Source organism: Vicia villosa, linkage group LG1 (genome assembly GCF_029867415.1).
Source record: "Vicia villosa cultivar HV-30 ecotype Madison, WI linkage group LG1, Vvil1.0, whole genome shotgun sequence".
NCBI classification, from domain to species: domain Eukaryota; kingdom Viridiplantae; phylum Streptophyta; class Magnoliopsida; order Fabales; family Fabaceae; genus Vicia; species Vicia villosa.
This window is the reverse complement of record NC_081180.1, coordinates 13,366,087-13,390,986: the sequence shown is the minus strand read 5'-3', so window position 1 is coordinate 13,390,986 and position 24,900 is coordinate 13,366,087. Positions and strand designations below refer to the sequence as shown.

The 24,900-nt window shown below is 34.4% G+C and overlaps 1 long non-coding RNA gene across 2 annotated transcripts; it reads left to right on the top strand.

Annotated features, from left to right (window-relative positions):
* Positions 1-3,148: 3,148 nt before the first annotated feature.
* On the top strand, positions 3,149-3,917 carry LOC131601322 (uncharacterized). Of its 2 annotated transcripts, XR_009283642.1 has the most exons (3): positions 3,149-3,237; positions 3,434-3,521; positions 3,728-3,917. It is a non-coding gene; the product is annotated as an uncharacterized LOC131601322 (long non-coding RNA). The 2 variants fall into 2 exon arrangements; XR_009283641.1 differs by lacking the exon at positions 3,149-3,237 and having other exon boundaries at positions 3,250-3,521.
* Positions 3,918-24,900: the final 20,983 nt, after the last annotated feature.

The following is a 24,900-nucleotide window of genomic DNA, read 5'->3' as shown; positions in this document are numbered from 1 at the left end:
GGTTGACTTTGGCAAGGATATCTTAACACGTGTGTTCTTGTTTACAAAGATCTTTATATTTTTAGAAATCCATATGTTGCCAACAATGTTAATGATCAAAGATATGTTTAGATCATCAATCTTAAGGATAGTGGAAATAACCCCATCTTTAAAAACTTATTCATTATTGTTGTTGAATTTGATGGAGAGTAGAGAGCCAAACCAAACCTGGTTGTCCTTGGTATATACCATGAAGCACGACCAATAATATTCAGTTTAGCTTCACACATTGGGCACAAAATATCACACTTTATGCCTTTTTTGGGCTAAGTTATCCATAGTAGGAAGGATTTGTTTAGGATTCTCCAAGTGATGCTCAACTGTCTAGGTGTAGCTTTTGTTGTCCAAGGCTTCTTTCAAGAGGATTTTTCCTTGTCTATTTTTAGTATTATAGGTGCCTACCTCTTGATATCTGCTCCAATCCTTAATGCAATTATAGCCCGATCTGACCGTGTAGTGTCCGTTCTTAGTAAACATCCACAAGGATTGATCATCTTCCACAATGTTGATAAGAGGTATATGTTTTATTGTGTAAATATCCATAGGAAGGAATAACATGTTTAGGACCTATATGTTCCAATAATTCCCCCCATATCTATAAGGTCCCTGACTCCTCCCACCTTTGGATTCAAGGGTTAGCGTTTCAGGAGTTTAAACCCATACTGGTATGACATCCAATTTTCTTTCCAGATGTCCATGCTTATCCCGTTCCCAATGTTCCAACAAATACCTTTGTTGATGATCCCCCTACTATGATGGAAGCTCCTCCATATGTAGCTTTGATTGTTTCCATATTGGCTTTTAAATAATCCCTCAATGGACTATTCCTACTTTACTCTTACTTTTCTCTCTATTCCCACTTAACCCTCAATATCTCTACAACCTCTATTCCTCTTTATTTATTTATTCTATTGAAATAATAAAATCAAATCATTTATTTTAATTGAATAAAGTAATTCTAATTTATTTCCTTTTTCTCTAATTACTCCCGACATCTTACCATAAGGTTGCACACCCTTCTTCTCACCCATAAATATTTAATCATCCATATATAATAATTAAATAAACACATCAAAATATAATTAAATTAAAATAAAATAAATTACTAAAATTGAGGTGTTACTGTGCGTGTTCCCCTTGCAAAGGCATGAAGACTCAAAGGCCCTAGTAAGTATATTGCAAGTTGGAGGGGTAAGAGCTAGCTCACAGCGGCGAGTAGCCTTACACGGTGGTTTTTTAGGCAGTTTGAGGGACCAAATCACGTGAGGTGAGAGGACTTGTTGGTGGCGTGCACTGCTAGGTTACAGGCGAGCGATTAGATTGACAATGTTAAGACTACTAAGGGCGTAGTGCTCTCTGAGTAGTTATAAGTGTGTATGACCTGATAATCTGTCTATCCACTTAAGGGGCAATTTATTTATTGGAGCTCCCAATATCTAGAGTTTTCTCGGGATAGGTCACCGCCCATCTAATAAAAAAGGTGAACAATTGAATCCCTCTTTCTAAGGGAGATGTAGGTCAGTAACAACTATGACTTTCTCTTTATCCAAGACACGTCTTATTTCATGTTTTCTCTAAAATAGGCGAGGGAAACTTAAGGGCAAGCGATGCCTCTCTTATAGCGACCTCGAGCTATTGCCTTTTCCTAGGATGATCCCAAGTTGTCGCCTTAGACAAGGTTATTTGCAAATATAACTCTACAATAACATAAAACACATCAATGTTGATGCAACCATATATAGTAAAAATCTAAGACATAAGTCTCATCTGACTATATCATTAAGATGACAATTAAAATAAGAACAACTGAAAACAAAACATTTCACTTTATTAAAAATATAGAGCACCGTCAAAAGTTGTTGCTAAAAGGTTCAAATAAAAAATTGTCACTCAAAAATACTTTTTCTAGTCATCGAGTTGTAGCATTCTAAACATTATTCCTTTTTTTGATGTCCAAAACACTAGACAAATGTCGGAGTTCCACTTCTTGCATAAAAAACAAGTATGCATATTGTTTCACTAATAATATTTGTTGATGTTGGCTAGTTATTTTTTTTTTGTAGGTATACACTACAAAATACATTTTTGTATCTCACTCAATTTTTTACTTTCACTTCCTGTTCTTGCTCTTGTGGTTCTAGTTCTTACAATAGTTCTCATTGTTGTCATTTCATTGTGATCCATATATGTCTTATTTTATACGCCTAGATCCAAATCCACTCATTCACGGTTTACATCTTGGCACACTCACTAGAAGAACCATATAAGTCCTATTTTATATGCCCTAATCCAAATCCACTCATTCGTGTTTTACACCATGTCACACTCACTGTAGAAGGTAGACATGACCCACATTCCGTTTTGTAAAAGGTAGACATGATCCACATTCCGTTAGTAGATACGTCAATGCTTCACGCTCTCCCTATGTGTCTAACAATGTGCTACAAACTTAGATTTTTATGGAGCTAGAAAACACTCTTGTTGGGTGAAATATTCAGGATAATATAGGAATGTATGACATATCATCTAAACAAGTAATTAATAGAAAATTTCAAGATACTTTTCTTTTTGAACTTTTTTGAATTCAGAGAAAGAAATATGAAAACTTGGGTATTGCATAAAATCTTAGAGAAAAGGAAGGAGATGGGGAGAGCATTCTACAAAACAAAGGTCAATTATATTCAAACAATCGACCCATTATATTAAGACACAAAATTCGTGCATCGTATTTTATTTAAAAGTCAATTAATTATAAAGGGTTAAATAAGTTTTTGGTCCCTATAAATATTGCAATTTTCATTTTTAGTTCCTTCCTATTTTTAGGCAACGATTTTTACAAAAAAAAAAAAACCGTTGTCAAAACCGTTGCCAAAACCCATGAGGGACTAAAAATGAAACTGCAATATTTATTTTACCCAATTATAAAAATGGACAACACTTACTTATTATTAAAATGATGTGATATTCTAATTCTCATTTAAATTTGAATAAGTATATCTACAATATAAGAAAATAAGATGTTCTACCAATTACCAATTTGCCCATTTGCTCTCAAATTATGCCATGTGGATAGGCTCTACATCCAGCTTTCTTTCTTTTTTTTCCATTTCTCTATTTTATTTCCACCATATTTTCTGCAAAAAAATTTTTGGGAAGACAAAAAAATTCTGCACCATATCTTTCTTTCTTATACCCTAGGTTATCTCTCTCTATTTTTCTAGAGTGCTATCTTTTCTCCAACAACTTCTCTTTCTATCTTCTCTCTCTTTGATTGTTGCTTCTCTCTAATTGTTCTTTCTTCTTCAAGTTTAAAAAAATCTATCCATTCATATATCATATTTTTATCTTTACGAATTTTTTACACTTTTATGATTTATTTTTTCGTTTTTTCCAGGTTGTTGATCTATTGATAGGTTCCAAAACATCGAAAAAGCGTGACTTATCTGAGCATAAGGAGAGCTTCTTCTTCAACAACACTAAAGGTTCATCATTTTTTTCCTTCTTTTTCCTCTCAGATCTGAGGTTTTGTTGTTGCTACTGAGTGGTGATGAAGAGATCGTGCTCATTTTTCTACCTCTTTTAAATTCAAATATGAGTTTTTGTTCTTGTAATTTTCCGCTCAGATTTGAGTTTTTGGTTGTTGTTGTTGTTACTGGGTGGTAAATCTGAGTTTTTGTTTGATTTGCAGCTCTTCTCTCAATCCGGGTTTTAGTTGTTGTTACTGAGTAGTGATGAAGAGAATGGAGATGAAGAGATTAATTATACCGATGGGTTTTAGTTGTTGTTACTGAGTAGTGATGAAGAGCATGATGTTTAAGAAAGTTGTTGTTATTGTTAACTTTTAACTAATGAATTTTAATACAAGAAATTAAGGATTAGTTATAGCATATCATAAGAGATATTTTTAATAGAAAAATTTAGGAGGTGGAAGAATTTTTTAGCAGTAGAGATTTGTTTTCTATAGTGATAACATTAATTTATTATAAATTAAAATTATTTTAAAATGTGAATATTTTTATTTTTTATTATATTTATGTTTTTGGAAAATGTTACTTTTTTTCAATATTTTTTTTAACAATGTGATCTTTTTATTGAGTTATGTGAAATATATTTTTTAAGTGTATCCTAATAGTTATAAAGATCATTTGTCTGTACTCAATCACATTAATTCATAAAAAGAAGTATTTAATTATATTCTTAATGATACAAGTGAAAGAGACAACTCCGGCTACCATTTGAAAAATTGGTTTTCTAATCAACCTACTGCATCCCAACACCAAATTTCGGTCTATATTTTGTTATTAACAACAATAAAATTATAAGTTTGTAATATCTATGATATATTTATTTTTTATTTTAAAATTATAATATATTACTTTATACTTAACATAATAATATTAAAATACAATTAATGATATTAAAATTTTAATTTATGATACATTAAAGAGATTATTTTGTATTGTTCTTATTTATAGTAATTTTAATTAATTTATCATCTTATTTATAAGTTTTTAAATAAGATCCAAAACTTTCTTTTTTTAACTGCATTGTTTGGATCAATTTCTTTTTAATTTTGTTGTCTATTTGAAACTAAATATAATGAGATAGGAAAAATATACTATTTTTATTCATTTATCGTGGCATTGTAACCCAACTTTCTGTCACTTCACTTTTCACTTCAAAATTACTCTTCTTTAACTTTAAATTCTTTAAATCTAATATTTTCTCACACTTTTCACTTTTCACTCATTTTGTTGAATTCAAATTCTTTTCCCTCCTCTTTACTCATTTATTACTCATATTTATAATTCCAAATTGTATTCTCTCTATCTTTTATTTATTTTTTATTTTCTTCTCAATTTTTCTTAATTTTTCTCTCTTTTCTTAATTTGTTTTAACTTACCATTTTTATTTTTCTTTTTAGATCAATTATTAATATATTGTGTAGCCAATAGAAAATGAATTTTGTGAACAAAATTGAGATAATGTAGCCAATTTATGAAATATTTTTCTTTATAATATGTTTTATTTTTACTATATTACTATACATAAAAACAATTTTATAATATTTATTTTTAAATTCGTTACTATAGCTAAAAACAATAATTATTTTTTTAAGTTTGTTAGTTACTATATTGATTTTTTTTCAATGCAACTCTATCATTTCATGAATTGCACATTCCGATGCTAAATATTTTCACCTCATTCCAATAACTGTGCAGTACAATTTCTGTAATATTTTAATGACAATATACTTTCTCACTTTATTTTTACTTTAGTGCAACTTTATATCTCTATTTTATTAAAATAAACCCTCAATCTCCAAAGATGTGACATATTCATTTTCTCCTGTTCTATTTAATATTATTTCTCATTTAATAAGATGAACAAGTTACTCCTCTTCTTGGTCAATTTTTATTTATGGTTTAACTAATACTAGAAAATCTAAAAAATGAATTTTTAAAATATTAAAAAATAAAATAAATGATTCTCACTCCAAATATCTTGCAAAGATATGAACCAGACCCTACCAATGGGGCATGCAAGAATATTACACTTTTCATTTACCTTTCCAATACAACTTTCTCTAACCTCATACTCAACCTTTTCAATCAAAATATTTTAATTAATTAAATTCAAATATTTCTATTACTTTACCTTCTACAATTTATGAGGGGAATAATTAAAAGATTTATTTTAATACTTAAAATAGTTTACTTTACCTTCTACAATTAATTATTATTTTTAAATTTTTTATCGTTCACTATCATAATAGTCATTTAATGAGTTTGGTAATAAATGATTTAAGGGCCAAAAAAATTTGTAACAAAATAAACTTAGTCAACATTCTCATTAAAGTAAATAATTTTATAACAGATCATTTTTAATAAATATTTTTTAAAATTTTGAATTTTAAAAAGAAAATAATATATAAAAAAATTTATGCTTCTAAAATGAAATTAAAAATATTTTTTTAAGTTAGTTTTAGTGAATAAAATGTGGTGCAAAAATAAGATTATGTTTTACTAAACCTTTTATACACGGGAACATGAAGTTATTGATCAAAATATTGATTATTAACGGGACATGAAGTTACTGATCAAAATATTGATTATTTACGGGACATGAAGTTACTGATCAAAATATTTTTTAAGGTACACGGGGACATGAAGTTATTGATCAAACTAATATTTGTACACGGGAACATGAAGTTATTTATCAAAATATTGATTATTAACGGGACATGAAGTTATTGATCAAAATATTTTTTATTAACTATACATTCAATTATTATTTTTTCACGGGTACTAGATACTTTTCTATTAAAAAATAAACATATGAAACAAATGCGCGTCCCGTACGAGAACCCGTGCGAACGCACGAGTTTGTTACTAGTTTTTCATAAGAGAAAACAAGTTCCCTCATAATGATATAGTTCTTTTAGAGATAAGTTGTCAAAATCTAATATATAAAAAGTAAATGCTTTCTCTAAAATAAATATTATAGATCTTGTAGTATATATGTAAAACAAAACAGTTGAAGATATGATCATATAAAAAATTAAAAGTTTAAAAAAAAAAACTTCAAACAAAATAACTAAAAGTAGTTTTTGACATTAATAATATAAAATTAAAAATATTTAATTCTAAATTCTTACTACTTTTTTCAAAAAGAACTAATAAGAGTTGGCGATAAAAAAAAAAAGATTATGAGATTATGAGTTTGAAGAGTAGAGACAAAATTAAAAAAGAAAATTGTAAAGGAAGCGTGGTGATCAAAAAGAATAAAATGATATAATAAAAAAAGCCAGAGAAATTAAAAAAAAGGAGAAAGATAAAACTGAAACAAAGTAATGAGACTATGAGAGATGTGTTAGAAAAAAATATATTAAAAAAATAATGAGTTTAAGTGATATAATTTCATGTAGAATATGATCCTTCCTGTAGTGGTTGGATCTCACATTTTATATGAGTATCGTATGTCTAACTTATATGATTGGTCATGTTTTAAAAAAATTTGATGTTAATATGTTTAGTATTAATTTTTATATATTTGCTAATAGAAAATTATTTTTCTTTTAATAAATATTAGGAGGATTAAGCGTTAAATGGAGAAAGAGTACTCCATTAAAAATATGAACATAGTCACCTCTATTTTTATAATTATTTATCTATGTTAATATGCTACTTATATGTATGTGTATGACAATTTTAATTTGATATTAGTTTTAATATTGTTTTTGTTTTTGTTTTATAATAATTATAGGAAGATATATATTATCCGGTCATTATCAAGTCCGTCCAAGCACATCACAACATAAAATAATGTTATTCAGTTTCATATTTAGTGTGCACCAAACACATGATATTATAAGTATTTATCCTATCACTATCATATTCTGTCTCTATGCAACTCTCTATTTTATCATGTCTCTATTCTATCCAATGCACCAAACGGACTATAGATAAAAATACACTAAGGTACGAGATCAGGGGAGCTTTCATAGACATCAATTTCTTTGTTGTTGATCTTTACATTTTATTATTTTAGTTCTCAACACCAGAACATTCTTAGCCTTGATTTATGATAACTTTGATTTTTTCTTCTATTTTGATGATGCTCATATTTACATTACATTCTTTTAATCATCAAAACCAGAGACACAATTGTAGTTACCTGTATATATAGCACATATAAAGGGACATGTCCTTTTATATCTTCTTAAAACAATAGGTAACTAATTAGGGCCACTATCATAATTATTAAAAATATGAGAATCAATACTTATTTCTGATTCAGACAATTGAATTGTTTCTGGAGCGGGTTGAGTTTATTTCTTCTCTAATATATTAGAGTTGGTGTTGAAGGCACTATTTTCTGCAAAATAGAAGATATTGAAGGACCATGAACAATTATAGACTCAAGAACAAGTTCAACCATTGGAAAACCAAGAACACTTATAGACTGAAGTTCAAATGTGAGAACATGAATATGTGCTCTAGGGACATCAATACCAGGAATAAGGAACTGATACTTATACTCTAAGCCATATATGTTCTTCCCTTAAGACCGGGGACAAGTGAAGTGTATCACATTTCTAATACCCAATCATCCATATCGTAAATTGCGTCGTAATTTTAATGGAAAACATGATTTTGATATCTCCCCAAAGCTCTAAAATGAGGAGAAATTTATAAACGACAACAACACATTAATATTGTCTTTGGAAAAAACAAAAAAGGAACACTAGAGAAAAAGTAAGGAAAAATATGTCGGTGTTCTTGGATCTTCCATATTGGTTTAGCCTCGATGTAAGACATTGTCTTGATGATGAATATTAAAAAATGTGTGATAGTTTGATTGGAACTCTTCTCAACATTAAAGACAAGACAAAAGATGGTTAAAATGCTTGTCCAAATCTGGTGGGGATGGGTATACGACAATAGTTATCCCCAAAAGAAATAGATAAGAGAACATATTTTCCCCGATCACGTCACATTCTATATAGAAAATAAACAAGAAGTTTTTATAAGTTCCTGCAAGGTATCAAAGTTCCCCAATGGTACTCAAATATCAAGAAACTTGTATCAATGAAAGATCTCAAATTAATTGGCTTAAAATCTCATGACTGTCATGTCTTGATGCAACAACTTCTACCAGTGGCTATTTGTGGCATCATGCAAAAAAGTAAGGGAAAATATGACTAGATTGTGATTTTTCTTCAATGTTATATGTAATAAAGTCCACGATCTAGGAAATTCAGATGAGTTAGAACACGAGGTTGCAATTATCTTGTTTCAATTGGAGATACATTTTCCTCCGTCATTTTTTAATATTATAGTTCAATTAATTGTTCATCTAGTTAGGAAGATTAAATTTTGTGGCCTAGTTTATTTAAGGTGGATATATTCTGCAGAGCATTACATGGAGATCTTTAAAGGGTATAATAAGAATCAACACGGTTTGAAAGTGTCATACCCCAAAATTTGCCTTCCATATTCCATTTACAATAATTCAAAGTTCAAGATTCAATTCCAAGGCCTTGCTCAAACAATCCCAAGATCCACAGTCAACTGATTCAAACTGAAGGTCAACTGCAATCAAAGCATGATTCAAACCTATGATCATTGGTCAAACATCAAGCATAGAGGTGCATAACCTTCATTTGATCAGAGGTTGATCCTGATCCATTAATAAAAACTCAGAGATGAACAAATGCAAAGGTTCAAATTAGGGTTTTTCATAGGAAAAGTCAACTCAACTTTGACTGGCCATAACTTCTACATGGAGTATCATAAATTCCTCACTCAAAGCCTATTCTGAATGAAATTTGATTCTCTACAACTTTGTCTCTCACAAGCCAAGGCCAGAAAGGCTTCATTTGATAGATATAGTCCAATACATTATAGGTCCTCCACGAAGGTCAACAAAAACACCTTTTGGGTCGAAGCTCATAATTTGAGCATGGAAGCTTCAATTGAGATGAAACCAAAGGCATCATTTAGAGGACATCTTGAGGTTTCCAAAAAGTCATAGAACTCATTCATGGCTTAAAAATTGAGAGAGATATGCCTTGCTAAAGTTGGGTAATTTTGGAGGCAGAATGTGAAATAAAAGAGGTTCAAATTGGATATTTTTTGCAAATGAGCCTATCTTGTTATGATCCAAACTTAATTATTAGGTTACTAAGAAGCTCCAAACTCGGTCCCATGATTATTTGACTTTTATTATATTTTTGGTGAATTTTTATTCACTTAAAATGCTATTAAAATCAAAATAATCAAAAGAAATATGAGGGATTTTGTTTAGTATTGATTCTCAATCAAATCTAATCATTAAAACACTACAATCTTTAGACAAATTCGCAGCAAGAAAGGATTAGAGAGATAGGGAGGATATTTGAACCAAATTTGGAAAGTTTCTATATAACTTCCAAATCAAATTCCAATCATGCAATTTATGAAGATTTGATGCAAATATGTTGACCTAATACACTCCTTATAAGTATCCAAATGTATTCAGATACAAGGGGTTCGAGGGCTGGCCTCCAAAACCAAGATAAAGCTTCAAAAAAAGGGGAGAAAAGCGATGGTCGGATTGGAAGAGTGAGGCCGATTCAGGGGTTTATACTGATCCAAACACGTTCCTGGGAGGTTAATGATCGTTTTCCAATCCTGGTGCAGGCCCGAAGCTTCACAAAACTCGTCCATTAAGTCACGGTTTCACCTCACTATTTCAAGAATCGTGTTCTTCGATTCACGCACCTTTATCTTCTTTTGCTTAGATATTATTATTATTCATGATGTTTTTAAGATGTTTGATTGTCTTAATTTGAGTTTTCATCCAGATATGGCTGTTCACCATTTTTAGGGTTCATACGAGGTGAATTGGGGATAGCCGGATAAAGATGCAATTAGCTGAAAACGAAGGCATAATCATGTTTAGAAAGGAATTTTGGGTCGGACTGTGTAATTATTTGGAAGTGCAATGCTGTATTTTGTGAATGGTGGGTTTGCAGGAATTATCTACGAATACAATCATAGCAGGTTCATAGCTAAATCGCAGGGGAAGAATCAGACCAAGGTTGAAGATGAAGATATCTGGGCGCGAGATTTCTGTTTCAAAATTTGGGGTAATAGTGTTTGTATATTATTTTTTACGTTGGCATTACAAACAACAAACAAGAACTGGCTTGGTGGAAAGAGGGGGGCGTGTCAAGTCTCAGGCACCTGAACGCGTGTTCGATTCCGCCCCCAGACAATTTCTGTTGTTTTTTTCTTAATCTTTCAACTACGGATCCTGGGCACGCCACTCCTTGAAGAATACCATACACCCTCCGCCAGCAGCCGTCGGATGCAACGCAAATTCAGAACTAACGCTCCAGATGCGCAAGACCACCATGGATGCTCACAAGTTTGCTGCACAGGATTAATGCCAGGTTTTATTTAATTTTTTTTTATATATTGTTTATAGAATTGTATAATTAATCTTGATTATTGTTATTATGTATATAATTTAATCTGAAAATTAAGTTAATAATATAATTAGGATTAGCTTAGGATTGTATTTCCAATTATCCGACTATCCCGATTATTTCCTCGATTATATCGATTTAATCTTTTTCATTAGTTTTAATTAATTTAAATGGTTAAAATCACAATAAAAACCCCAGAAAAGTTATAATACATTAGGGTTTGTCCAATCCCACCGGCCATTTGGCCAAGGATATTAGGATTTAATTTATTATTCGTTTCGATCGAATCTATCGGTCGCGATGGTTAATAATCGATTAATTTAATTAATTAAATACAAATAAAATAACATTTATTGGGCTAAAGGGTTTCAACCATCTTATTGGTTGTGATGATTAGCCTATTTTTCTCTAAAAAACTCATTATTATTTATAATCGAATCTATCGATTACGAGGGATAATGATAACAATTAAATAATTAAATTAAAAAAAATACTTTTATTCGTTATCAGTGATAATTGAACCTATCAATTAAAATTGGTAACGATACAACTACTAATCTTTTAACTATGGTAATTGAATCAATCGGTTATTGCGGTTAATGGTGACATACTAAAATCAGGGTTGTACGCCCACTCCTAAAACACCTGTCTTTTTCAAACCACAAATTTCAAACTATGGATTTTCATCCTTATTCAAAACTACGATAGGCCATTCAAAAAGCCTTCAAACCATATCAAATCAAATTCTAATTCTAAGGCGTACAACTCTGTGCCCGAACTACGTTGACTCTGATTCTCCCTAAGGAGATACGTAGGCACTTGGCAACAAGGCGAGTCCCCCTGCTCAAAATCTCAATTTTCCCCCTCTTCCAAACTCTAATCATGTTCAAATAATTAGCCTTTAACTCTATTTACTGTCTGTCATCTTTCTTTATCTTTTGCCACAAACCTTCATCTTTGCAATGTTAACCTTTAGGAAAGGGTTGAGGGTGCCTAACACCTTCCCTCGACCTGAATATAGTATCTTACCCTGATCTCTTAATTGCATAGGTTTCCTATTCGCCTTGGTAGAATAGGTGGCGACTCTAAATATCTAATTTTTTAGGCAGGTTGCTACAGCTGGCGACTCTGCTGGGGAAAACTTAAATGGTGAATACTATGCTCCTATAGGTTTTAGGTTTTGGCAGGGTTTAGGTTTGACAACTTTTTAGGGTTTGGCTAATTCGCCTTTTTTAGGGTTTGTAATTATTTTTATTTTTAAAATTTGTTTATTTGTTTTTTATCTAAAAAATATTTAATTGTTTATAATATGTTTGTATTTAATTGTTTATGTTAATATATTTATATTTAATTACCTAATTGTCATATTTTTATATGCACTGCTGACATATTATGTAATGTTAAACCCTAAGTGTGGGAGTTAACTTTGAGATCAATAGGGGAGTATGAATCGCCTACGAGTCTCATTGATAACTCCACTCGGAGTGGGTTGAGTATTCGGAAATGTCCAAAACGAGGCTTGACTTTGTTGAGGGCAGGACTGGATACTTGGCTGATCTCTCCGGGAACCTACCCCAAAAATTCGAACCTCATGGATAAAATGAGTTGTTCTAAAATCCGAAGAGACAAAAAGTCTCGGAGGCTACGAACGACCCCATGAGACCTTCTAGAACCCCCCTATAAAAAGGTTGGCTCCCAAGAGCCGCTACGTCGAACCTATGAACTTATGTGATTATGTGCTATATTTATATATATGTGTTGATCCTTATTTTTTTAATTATTTCTTTTTCCATTCATCATACATCAGGGGCATTCTTGCATCATATTTTATTCAAAAAAAAAAGAAAGAAAAAGGATATCATACATATCATGCATGGCATACACATCATTTTCATGACATTAAGAGAAGATTCCACTTCTATCTCCAGAACGAGGGACCATTGGGAAGGATAACCTAACATCCCGACCATATTATCCAACAAGATTTCAGCAGAAGAGATCAATGGATCAGCAAAAGCAACAGGGTGGCCAACGCACCTGGAGGTCCAAGCCAAAACGATTATTCACTCCGTTGTACATGCCATTGTCTCAAGCTTTGCAACGTATGCTCAGCCAAAACTTGGTAACTCTGCTGCCTCCATACTCAGCTCCGGCTAACCCCGCTCCTGGGTACAAGCATCATGCTAGGTGCGCTTATCATTCAGATAGTCCTGGCCATGATACAGAGGATTGTGGGCCGTTGAAGCACAAGATCCAAGATTTGATTGAAGAAGGGCTCATTGAGTTCGAAGATCCTCATAAGTCCAATGCCATAGGTGGCTAGAAGAAGGATTTCTTAGACCATTAGTTTTGGTTTCATTTGCAATTTCTTTCCGTTTATTTAAACATTAGTCTTACGACATATGCTATGTACTTTTCAAAAAAAAAAATCATTAATGCATTGCTTACGTTTGTCTTGATTTATTCCTAGTGTTCTCACTATATTTAAAACTGTGTTTTTACCTGGTTTTCTTATTTGTGATATTCAACTCTAGTTAAAAGTTTTACACCTTTAGAGGGAGAATGACGAAAACGATACCACAATTACATACATTATGCTTTCAAACAGACCGTGTTGACGATGTACAGGCATTGTTTCAATTCCCAAATAATGGAGATATAAGGATGTTAATCCCTAGTCAACCCCTTCGAGCCTAAAGAAGTAGGAGTTTTCCTTCATATAAAATAAAACCCTTAATACATAACCTGGGGTAGGGTAGTTGCTCAGTTAACTTAATTATCCCAAATTGTTCCTTTGAACATAACCACCGATGGTTCCCCGTCATCAATAAGTCCGGCAGTCAATGTCCGCAAAGAAAAAGAAAACAACGCAAGGCCTGCTAAGTCAAAACCTATTAAGGAGACTCAGGCAAAATTGGGGCATCCCGCTGACTGTAGTTTTAAAACGAACAATTCAGGCAAAAATTAGGGATAATAAAGTAAAAAAGGGGTCACTATATACCCTTGACAAAAGGAAGATGTTACAAAAAAGGAGAATGACTGCCTTTGCAGATAAACCTTTGGTTTTTGAACCATCATGTCAATGTCATAATTCCCAAATTCTTTTGGAGACTAAATGCATAGCTAACTGAGCATAGGACCGGAGGACATCACGAAGAGGGGGATGGGTACAAATAAACTTTGAGCCACTATCCTTGTTTCTTGAAACCGTGAACCAGGCCACGTTACAACCCTTAAAAGTCCTAACTGAAACATGGTTAGTTCGAAAGCATATCGTTACTAAAGGTATCCCGACTCCTTAAGGTCTACTATAACTCTTGAGTTGATATCACTTCTTACAAAAAACATCGTTTTATTCTGTCGCGGGCGAAAAATCGTTTTGTTTCCTCTTTTTGTGGATGAGACACCTGATGCCTTCTTTGGGCTCGAGTGCTCATAAAAAATGATTTTTCTTTGTTTCGACCAAACTTTTTATTATTTCCAAAGAAGGAAAAGGAAAAAGCTGCAATAACCTAAAAGTGGGGGGAGAGATCTTTGGGTAAGAGGGTTGGTTATACGGAGGGAAGGTATTAGCACCCAACGTATCTATAGTACTCTATAGGTTTCTTTGTTATGTTTTATTCCATTCTTGTTGTGGTGAAGGTTTTTGTGAGAAAGAGGTGGGACCTAAGGTGTTTGTTTGATTATGCTCGCAAAGATCATCGCGATCCTCTGCATACATATCCCTTAGAGGGAATCAGAGCATCTGTAGCTCGGGGTCTACGGGTGCTAAGGTTTGAATGGTTTTTTTTTTTTGTGTTTTGTTTTGCTCGCCAAGGATCGACCTTGTGCCTACGTATTCTCAAAGGGATGTTGAGAAAGTCAGAGCAATCGTAGTTCCCACTTATGCTAGTGGAAGCAAAGAAAAATAGACAAATGTCGTCTAAATGCTAGATGTATCTAATCTATATCATCACATACATCTGTTTGATTTTGTTTGAAAATCTTTTCATTATAAGCCCGGGGCCATGCCACTTAGGGTGCTTAGAATGATAAAGATGTTTTTGTTTGTTTAACCAGCCTTGTGGCAAAAGTTTCAATGAAGTCAGCCTTGTGACAAAAACTTTGATTAATCAGCCAGCCTTGTGGCAAAAGTTTCAATGAAGTCAGCCTTGTGACAAAAACTTTGATTAATCATCCAGTACGGTGGTAAAACAGTTTGATTGATTAGCCAGCCTTGTGGCAAAAAGAAAGTTGGATTGATTAGCCAGCCTTGTGGCAAGAAAAAGTTTGATTGATTGATTGTTTGTGATGATATATAAGAGATACTCCTAGCATAGAGATGAAAAATGTCTAATCTCCTAGGGTATTTGTTTTGGATATTGGGGATGCTTATAAGAAGCCCGTGGGTCCTTGTACGAAGCCCAAGAGGAGGCTATCCGAGGGTCCTTGCATTGTAAGCCCAAAAGGAGGCTATGGGAGGGACAATCCAGGGTCCTTGCATTGTAAGCCCAAGAGGAGGCTATGGGAGGGTCACTCGTTTGTACAAAGCCCAAGGGGAGGCATGGTATAGTTGGTTTGAGCTCTTAGAGCGATTTCACCGGGAAACCATACTCTATGTCCTAACCTAAACTAGTGGAGATTCTTTGCACGAAGCCCAATAGGAGGCTATGGGGAACCTAGTGTTGTACTAAGTTGAACAAGCATATAACACAATCACAAGTATGAACAAGTACGAACAAATATGAACAAGTACATGAACAGATATGAACAGTTATACATATATGACAAAGTGTGTGTATATAATGGAGTTTATGAAGGAAATATACCTGTAAGCATGATCCATTTGTATACACAGGGCTCGGGACTCACATTCGGGGAGAGGTCCACTTGAGTTTATTCAAAGCTATGTAAACAGGTTTTTACAAAGGGGCTTGGGACTTATACCTACATGGAGGCCCGTGGTATATTTTTGGGAAGATTTAAAGAAACCTTCATTTTTTAAAGTTAAAACAAATAGATTGAGCTATGTACAAAAGGCGTACAATGAAATACCTAATTTCATGTACTAGAGTGGGTATGTACAAAGGGCTTGGGACTTATACCTACGTGGAGGCCCATGTTTTATTTACAAAACATGGTTGATTGTTTTATTTACAGACGCGTCGTTTCGCTTTTGAAAAACTGTTTGAAGATTTGTTTGAAAAGTTTATTTGTTTTGAAGACTGTATAAAAGGAAAAGAAATGGGACTTATACTCTCTAATATTCGAGAGGCCCATGTTTTATTTTCATAAAACATGGTGGATGGTTTAAAAAAGAGTTGAAAGATTTGTTTGTTAAAAAAACTGTTTGGAAGTTTATTTGAAAAAAAGTTTTCTGTTAAAACAAAAACTGTACAAAGAAAGACGAAAGGGACTTATACTCTCTAATATTCGAGAGGCCCCACATCGTTTTGAAAATCAATTGATCAATTAAAAAGATTTAATCAATAGTTTCCTTTGAAAATCAAAAAGAAATGGTTTACCGTTTTTGAAAAGAATCGTGATCGCTCGTTTTTAAAACGATTTGAATTTTGAAAGAAATCAATTTAATCAAGATAAACAAGAAGATTGTCTTCAATTAACATTTAGATGATTAGGGTTTGCATCAAAAAATATTTACAAGTGATTAAATTTGAAAATCAAAATGAAAATAATATTTTAAAGTATTAAAAACACTTAAAAACATGTCATTTTAAAACCAATTAAAAATGTATCAAATAAATATTTTTTGATGATTTTTTTTGATATTCTTAAAATATATATATTAAATGAGAGGTGTGTAAAAAATGAATGAAAAATGAATTGATTTGGTTAGTTAAATAATTAAATGAAGTTGTGTGAAAAATGAGAGAAAAAAAAGTTGTAAAAAAAAGGTTTTGGTCCCTAAGGGTGTTGAACCCACGACCTGGAGGTTATTTCCCAAAACAAAAGCCAACTGAGCCACGCTTGTGGCTTGTTACATACGCGCGTCCATTCAATTATATTAAGAAACGAAAATTTGAATTTTCTGAACAAAAAGCGCGCCAAGAACATCATCCCCTTTTGATTTTGAAAATCTTTGAAACTGGACTGTTTTGATCAAGTAGATAGTCTATCTCACTCGGTTTTTCATAAGGAACATGATGGTGATCTTTAATTTCATTTATTTTCAATCTAAGGCTATCAATTTTCTGATGAACACGAAGAACCCTAATATGACAAATCATTGTGAAATCGTGTATGATCATGATATGATGCAATTGATTGAGGGTTAATGATCCTCATAGGTGCAGAAACAAGATGGTATGCTCATATTTCATTTATGATGCGTGCAAGTATGAGTTTGAAGTTCAAGTGACTTACCTTCAAAAACGGCCAAACTGGAGATTTGATTCTTCAATATAAGTGTTACAGATGCTTTGTATCAATCTGGATAGCTTCAATGATGATTATGGAAGGTGTCTGGATGTCTGGAACAAGCTGAATTCATCTGAGCATGGCCATGGCACCTGAACTGCAGTTGCTTCAAGTATGAATCGAATTTGAAGATGGAGGTGTTACAGGTCGTATGTGAGTGTTTGGATCATTCATATGAAGTATATGGAAGGTGTTAGAAGTGATAGTTTGGACAGAAATGATCTGGAATGAAAATTGGCATGATAAGGTTCAATATGTGTTCATATGGAAGTGGGGTAGTGATTTTGAGTTCTGAGTGTTTTTGGGGTGTGTGGATGGATCAAACACTTCACATTTGATGTTTATGGGATGTTAGAACCCTCACTTTGCTTAGAAATTGCAAGAGATGGAAATTGCAATTCTCCCTCTTTGAAACTCATGAAACTTGTAACTTAAGAAAGAAGAGAGAAAACCTATGATTATGAGGTTTTGGTGTGATTTGAAGAATGTTTTGAACCTCTATTTATAGGCCAAAGTTTCTGAACTCCAAGCTTTGCAAGTTGATCAAAGAATGGTGATTTGGCACTTAAGAGATAAAATGGAATCTTACCATTAAATGCATATGGTTAAAGTTACCAAACCATGGTTAAAATTGGCTATGCTTCTTATCTCTTTCCCATCTGTCTCAAATCAGAAAAATATCTCCAATTATTGCCTCTATGCATCATTACTTGGTCCATTTGGCAATTTGGTTCATAACTTTGTGAAAATGGCTTGAAATTTCAAGTGAAAAGTTCACTAATGGCAAAATTCAAAACCATAGCTACACTCCATATTTTTTCATGCTCTTGGACATTTTGGAAAGCTCATGTTACACACTTCAAAACCTTAGTTGAAAGTTTCTTCAAGACCTTTAAGGAAATGGGTGAAAAAGATCCATGAACTTTGAAAAAAATGAGATTTCAAGTGAAGTTTTCAAAAAGTACCAACTTTGAAGCACCATATCTCTTAAATGGTTGATCTTATGGAAAAAATTTATATGTGTCAAAGTTGTTTATTGGATCAAAATCTACAACTTTCATGTTGGAAGTTTTTTTCAGTTTGTAGGTGAAATTTTGAGAAATTCCCTTTCAAAGTTTGGAAAAAACCATGAAAAACACTTAGAAAAATTTTCTAAGTATGAAAGTCAAACTTTGACTTTTTGATTCTTGATTGATTTTCTTGATTTTTCTTGATCAAATGACTTATCATATCATATATTGATGATTTAAAACTTCAAAAGTCATGGTTGACCAAAATTCCCCAAAAGTCAATGGTGATCTTGTACAGTTGACTTTTTCAGACGAATCGCGTTTCTGGAGATTTCAAATGAAACATGCTATCCTCACCATATGAATGGTATGAATGGATCACATTGAAGCATTAGAGGATATTGAGTCATGTTTTGAGTTGTGGCACCATGTCCTGATTAAAAAGTCAGTTGTTCAGTGAATTAGGTCAAAAAACCCTAATTGTCGACCTGATGAAATTGATGACTGTAGGTCTTGAATTGAGATGCAATTTCCATGGGATATTGTCATAGGGATTATTTGAGGATGATTGAAACCTTTGATTGACTTCCTGGGGGTTTTTATGGTTTCCCAAATGTGATCCCTGATTTCAGTCCCTGATAGTTCAAAACCCTGATCTGAGGATTTGTCTGATCAATCTTTGTGTAGGAGATATTCTGAGCCAATGGATTAGGTCAAAGTGATGTACTTGGGGCCTTGAGGTCATGTCCCAAGCCATTAGGTCAAATTCTGAGCAAAAGTCAGGGGTATGCTATCTTCAGGCAAAACCCTAATTCAGTCGATTCAAAGCTGTTGAGTTTGTTGAAATGAATCTCTGAGGACCAAATGTTGATTGTTGATGAAGATAGTTCTTTTGAGATGAAGGGAGAACAAAACCCTAATTGATTGTTACTTGTACTGATGAGTGATTTCCTGATTAAATCCTGCTGAGTCACAAGTAACAAACACAAGCTATGCAGTTTGTTAGAGATGCAAATGATGCATATGCAGATGATATGAGGTGGTATCTTAGGTCAAAAATTGGGGTATGACAGATGCCCCTATTTAAGTTTCTTCGACCTGAGACATGAAGATTGAAAATCTTCGTTTTGATAGGGTGGAAGAGACTTAAATATCAGAAGACGCAAATTTTGGACCTAAGATACCAAAATTGCGAATGATGCAAGGTTATCTTTACCGAGGGAATATCAAAACTGACTCCGCTGGGGAAAAGAGATTGGGAAGGATATCTCAATCCGTTTTAGGAAGAGAATCCGTTTTTCTCTTTTTTATTTTCGGGAAAGCAAGTGTATGCTTCGCCTAGGAATGATAGCTTTGTAAGAAAAGCTTACCTATTGACATTATCGACTATCAGCATGGGGATAGACTTGTTTAATAATGCGAAGGTGAAAGGTATGAAACTGTATTACCGACTATCAGCATGGTGATAGACTTGACAAGGTAAAAAAGAGTTTCAAAGGTTCGGTTAATATTATCGACTATCAGCATTGGGATAGACATGTTTAATAATATAACTAGAACAAAAGTTACCGACTACCAGCCTCGTGATAGCGGTTTTGAAGACATGATCAATTATCAGCCAAGTGATAAAATGATTCTGGAGACTTTGCTAGGGAAATCACTGGTTATTCAGCCTTGTGAACAGTAATAAGGCCCTGATTGTCAAATGGTCTTCATGATTGATTTCCTTGAGAGGAAAAAAGCTTTTGAAAGAGACATAAACTGCTTAGATGATAAGGCTATTGCTTATTGCCTGTTTTTCACGACTCTGTTTGGGGAGTCAAAATTTGAATCTTTGGTAAAGACAAGGTTCTAACCAAGAATGAATTGGAAAGAAACAGTCAAACAAAACTTTGTACCCATGAGGAATGAACTCAAATGGGGATTTTCTCCTTTGTTTTGAGAGGAGAAACTAAAGCAACCTTCTTCCACGAGGAATGATCTCAGTGGGGAACTGGAGAAAGAAGATGTTCTTTTCTGCTTATGGGTGACAACCTACTTGGAGAGATGACACGCCCATATTTGTTTCTTTTCTTTTTTCCTTTTTTTTTCTTTTTTTTTTTTGGGATAGATATATCCTAAACAAGTGATTTTGAGGCAAACATGAGAAATGCAAGAATGCATAAATGATGCAAATATGTATGAATGATGAATGTCATGAATGTAGCATGCATACTGACGATACTGACAGACAGAGGAGTATATACTGGAGAAGGACCGACGTCGCGATACAACCAGATACTTGGCAAATGTTTTTCAACACGGGTGATGAATGGTGTTGCGTGCTTTCAACTTCTCCGGGGAATACAAGCATCTTTTCTCATTGAGATGAAAGAACTTCTTCACTGGAGATGGAAAATCTTCTTCACTGGGGATAAAAGACCTTCTTCACTGGGGATAGAAGAGCTTTTTTACCTCGAGGGGTAATTGCTTCTTTTCTGGGACAAGAATACCGTTGTCACAACAATTTTTCCGGGAGAATCCTTTTTGTTCATCCTATGGAGACGACTGCTGATGTTCCTTCCGTTGTTCACAACTCAAAGGAAAATTTCGCTTTTATTTTGAAAAAGAAAAGTGAAGTAAATTCATTTAAAACTTATTTTTTTCTTTTTTTTTTTTCAAAAACGAATAACACAATTAAAGCGTCATTTTACAAGCTAAAAGAAATTAGAGATTGCAAACAAATGGGCACAAGGCTCAAATTTATTTAATAGGATGGAAATCAGCTAAAGGCGTGATTCCATGGAGTATTTACAAAATTTGAAAATGGTAATTATGCGGAAAAGGCTACATTGAAAGCAATAACTACTATTCCCCCTAACAACTTTGAGTTCCAACTGTGCCTGTCGCTTCAGATTGGCGATGATTTGATTGAAGATCCTTTGATGAAGTACAGACTCTTCAGGTGACGAAGTATAGACTAATGCAGTTACTTTGTCATAAATCCCTAATTTTTGCCTAGATTGCCCTTTCAGGTTTTCAATCTACCAGGATGAATTTTTTTCTGTTTATTGTCTCTAATTTTTTCCTGGACCGCCCTTTCGGGTTTTCAGTCCACCGAGACGCTCATTTTTGCCTAAGTCGCCCTTTGCGGGTTTTCGACTTACCGAGCTGTTCTTTTGTAATTTTTTAGACAAAGTATTTCTTGACTGCATCAGCATTCACAGGATGTGGGAGTTCATCACCATCCATGGTTGCAAGAGTCATGGCGCCGCCAGAAAATGTTCTTTTGACAACATACGGGCCTTCATAATTAGGAGACCATTTGCCCCTAGAATCTGGTTGAAAAGACAAGATCTTTTTAAGCACGAGGTCGCCTTCTTGAAATTCACGAGGTCGAACCTTTTTGTTGAAAGCTTGTTTCATCCTTGCTTGGTATAACTGTCCATGGCATAGAGCAGTCATACGTTTTTCTTCGATTAAGTTCAACTGATCGTATCTGCTTTGACACCATTCAGCCTCTGATAACTTAGTCTCCATGAGGACTCTCATTGATGGTATTTCAACTTCTACGGGGAGTACAGCTTCCATGCCGTATACTAGAGAAAAGGGAGTTGCCCCTGTTGAAGTACGCACTGAGGTACGGTACCCATGTAAAGCAAATGGCAGCATTTCATGCCAGTCTTTGTAAGTGACGACCATTTTCTGGACGATCTTCTTAATGTTCTTGTTAGCAGCTTCAACGGCGCCGTTCATTTTTGGTCTGTAAGGAGAAGAGTTATGATGCTCAATCTTGAATTCCTTACACAATTCTTTCATCATCTTGTTATTCAAGTTTGAACCATTATCAGTAATGATCTTGCTGGGAATACCATATCGGCAAATGATGTTATTCTTGATAAACCTCACAACCACTTGTCTTGTAACATTGGCGTAAGATGCTGCTTCGACCCATTTGGTGAAGTAATCAATTGCTACTAAGATGAAACGATGACCGTTTGAAGCTTTCGGCTCGATCATTCCAATCATGTCGATACCCCACATGGAGAAAGGCCACGGAGATGAGAGAACGTTGAGTAGAGTCGGTGGCACATGGATCTTATCTGCGTAGATCTGGCACTTGTGACATCTCTTCACGTGTTTATAACAATCAGATTCCATTGTCAACCAATAGTATCCTGCTCTTAAGATCTTTTTGGACATTGCATGCCCATTTGAATGAGTTCCAAAGGACCCTTCATGCACTTCATGCATTAACATGTCTGCTTCGTGTCTGTCCACGCATCTGAGCAAAACCATGTCGAAATTTCTTTTGTATAGCACATCTCCGTTCAGGAAGAAACTGCCAGAAAGCCTCCTTAGAGTTTTCTTATCTTTGTTTGATGCCCCAAGCGGGTACTCTTGAGTTTGAAGGAAGCGTTTGATGTCGTGGAACCACGGTTTATCATCGATGACTGCTTCAGTTGCAAACACATAGGCGGGCCTTTCAAGGCGCGTAATTCTGACTTTAGGCACATCATTCCAGTGATTGACTTTAAACATGGAAGATAGAGTAGCCAAGGCGTCTGCCATTCGATTCTGATCTCGAGGTATATGATGCAATTCAACCTTGTTGAAGAAAGTCAACAGACGTCTTGCATAATCTCTGTAAGGAATCAAGCCAGGGTGGAAAGTTTCCCATTTGTCTTTGATTTGGTTGATCACGAGAGCGGAATCTCCATATATGTCAAGGATCTTGATCCTTAAGTCAATGGCTTCTTCGAGACCCATGATACAAGCTTCATATTCTGCGATGTTGTTGGTGCAATCAAATAGCAATCTGGCGGAGAATGGGATATGAGTACCCTTGGGAGTGATGATGATTGCCCCAGTTCCATTGCCAAAAGCGTTTACTGCTCCATCAAAAATTAGGCCCCATCTGGATCCAGGCTCAGGACCTTCTTCAGGTAACGGTTCGTCACAATCTTTCATCTTCAAGTACAAGACATCTTCATCAGGAAAGTCAAACTTGAGAGATTGATATTCATTAATTGGTTGATGCGCCAAGTGATCGGCGAGAATGCTTCCTTTGACCGCTTTTTGAGCACGGTATTCAATGTCATATTCGGATAACAGCATTTGCCATCGGGCAATCCTTCCTGTTAAGGCAGGCTTTTCAAAGACATACTTGATCGGATCCATTTTGGAGATTAACCAAGTAGTATTGTTGATCATGTACTGGCGGAGACGTTTTGAAGCCCAAGCCAAAGCACAACATGTTTTTTCGAGCATGGAGTAACGAGACTCACAGTCTGTGAATTTCTTACTTAGGTAATAGATAGCATGCTCCTTCTTACCGGTTTCATCTTGCTGTCCAAGCATACAGCCCATGGATTCTTCTAATACAGTAAGGTACATGATTAATGGTCTCCCTTCAACTGGAGGAATCAATATCGGTGGTTCTAACAGGTATTCCTTGATACTGTCGAACGCCTTCTGGCAATCTTCAGTCCATACAACCCCTTGATCTTTGCGGAGAAGCTTGAAAATTGGCCCACAAGTAGCAGTCATTTGAGAAATAAATCTGGAGATATAGTTCAATCGTCCGAGAAATCCTCTTACTTGCTTTTCAGTTTTTGGTGCAGGCATCTCTTGAATAGCTCTGACTTTGTCGGGATCTACTTCAATACCTCTTTGGCTGACAATGAAACCCAAGAGTTTTCCAGATCTAACCCCAAAAGTACATTTGTTAGGATTCAAACGAAGCTGATATTTCCTTAATCGTTGAAACAACTTAAGAAGGTATTCAATATGTTCTTCTTCTGTGCTGGACTTGGCTATCATGTCGTCCACATAGACTTCAATTTCTTTATGCATCATGTCATGAAAGAGAGTGGTCATTGCCCTTTGGTAAGTTGCACCTGCATTCTTCAATCCAAACGACATCACTTTGTAGCAAAAGGTACCCCATGGGGTGATGAAAGATGTCTTCTCCATGTCTTCAGGAGCCATCTTGATCTGATTATAACCGGAGAACCCGTCCATGAAGGAAAAGACGTTGAACTTAGCAGTGTTATCAACCAGCATGTCAATGTGTGGTAATGGAAAATCATCTTTTGGACTGGCTTTGTTCAAGTCACGGTAGTCAACACACATTCTGACTTTGCCATCTTTCTTCGGAACTGGCACTATGTTGGCCAACCATTGAGGATACTCAGAGGTGACTAGAAAACCTGCGTCGAGTTGCTTTTGAACTTCCACTTTGATCTTGTTAGCCATATCAGGGTGAGTCCTTCGCAATTTCTGCTTAACTGGCGGACATCCTGGCTTCAATGGCAAGTAATGCTGAACAATATTGGTATCCAACCCAGGCATGTCTTGGTAGGACCAGGCAAACACGTCAACATATTCTTTGAGAAGGTCTGTCAACTTACTCTTGATATCAGCATCAAGCAGTGATCCAATGGTCACTTCTTTTTTGTCTTCTTCAGAACCCAAGTT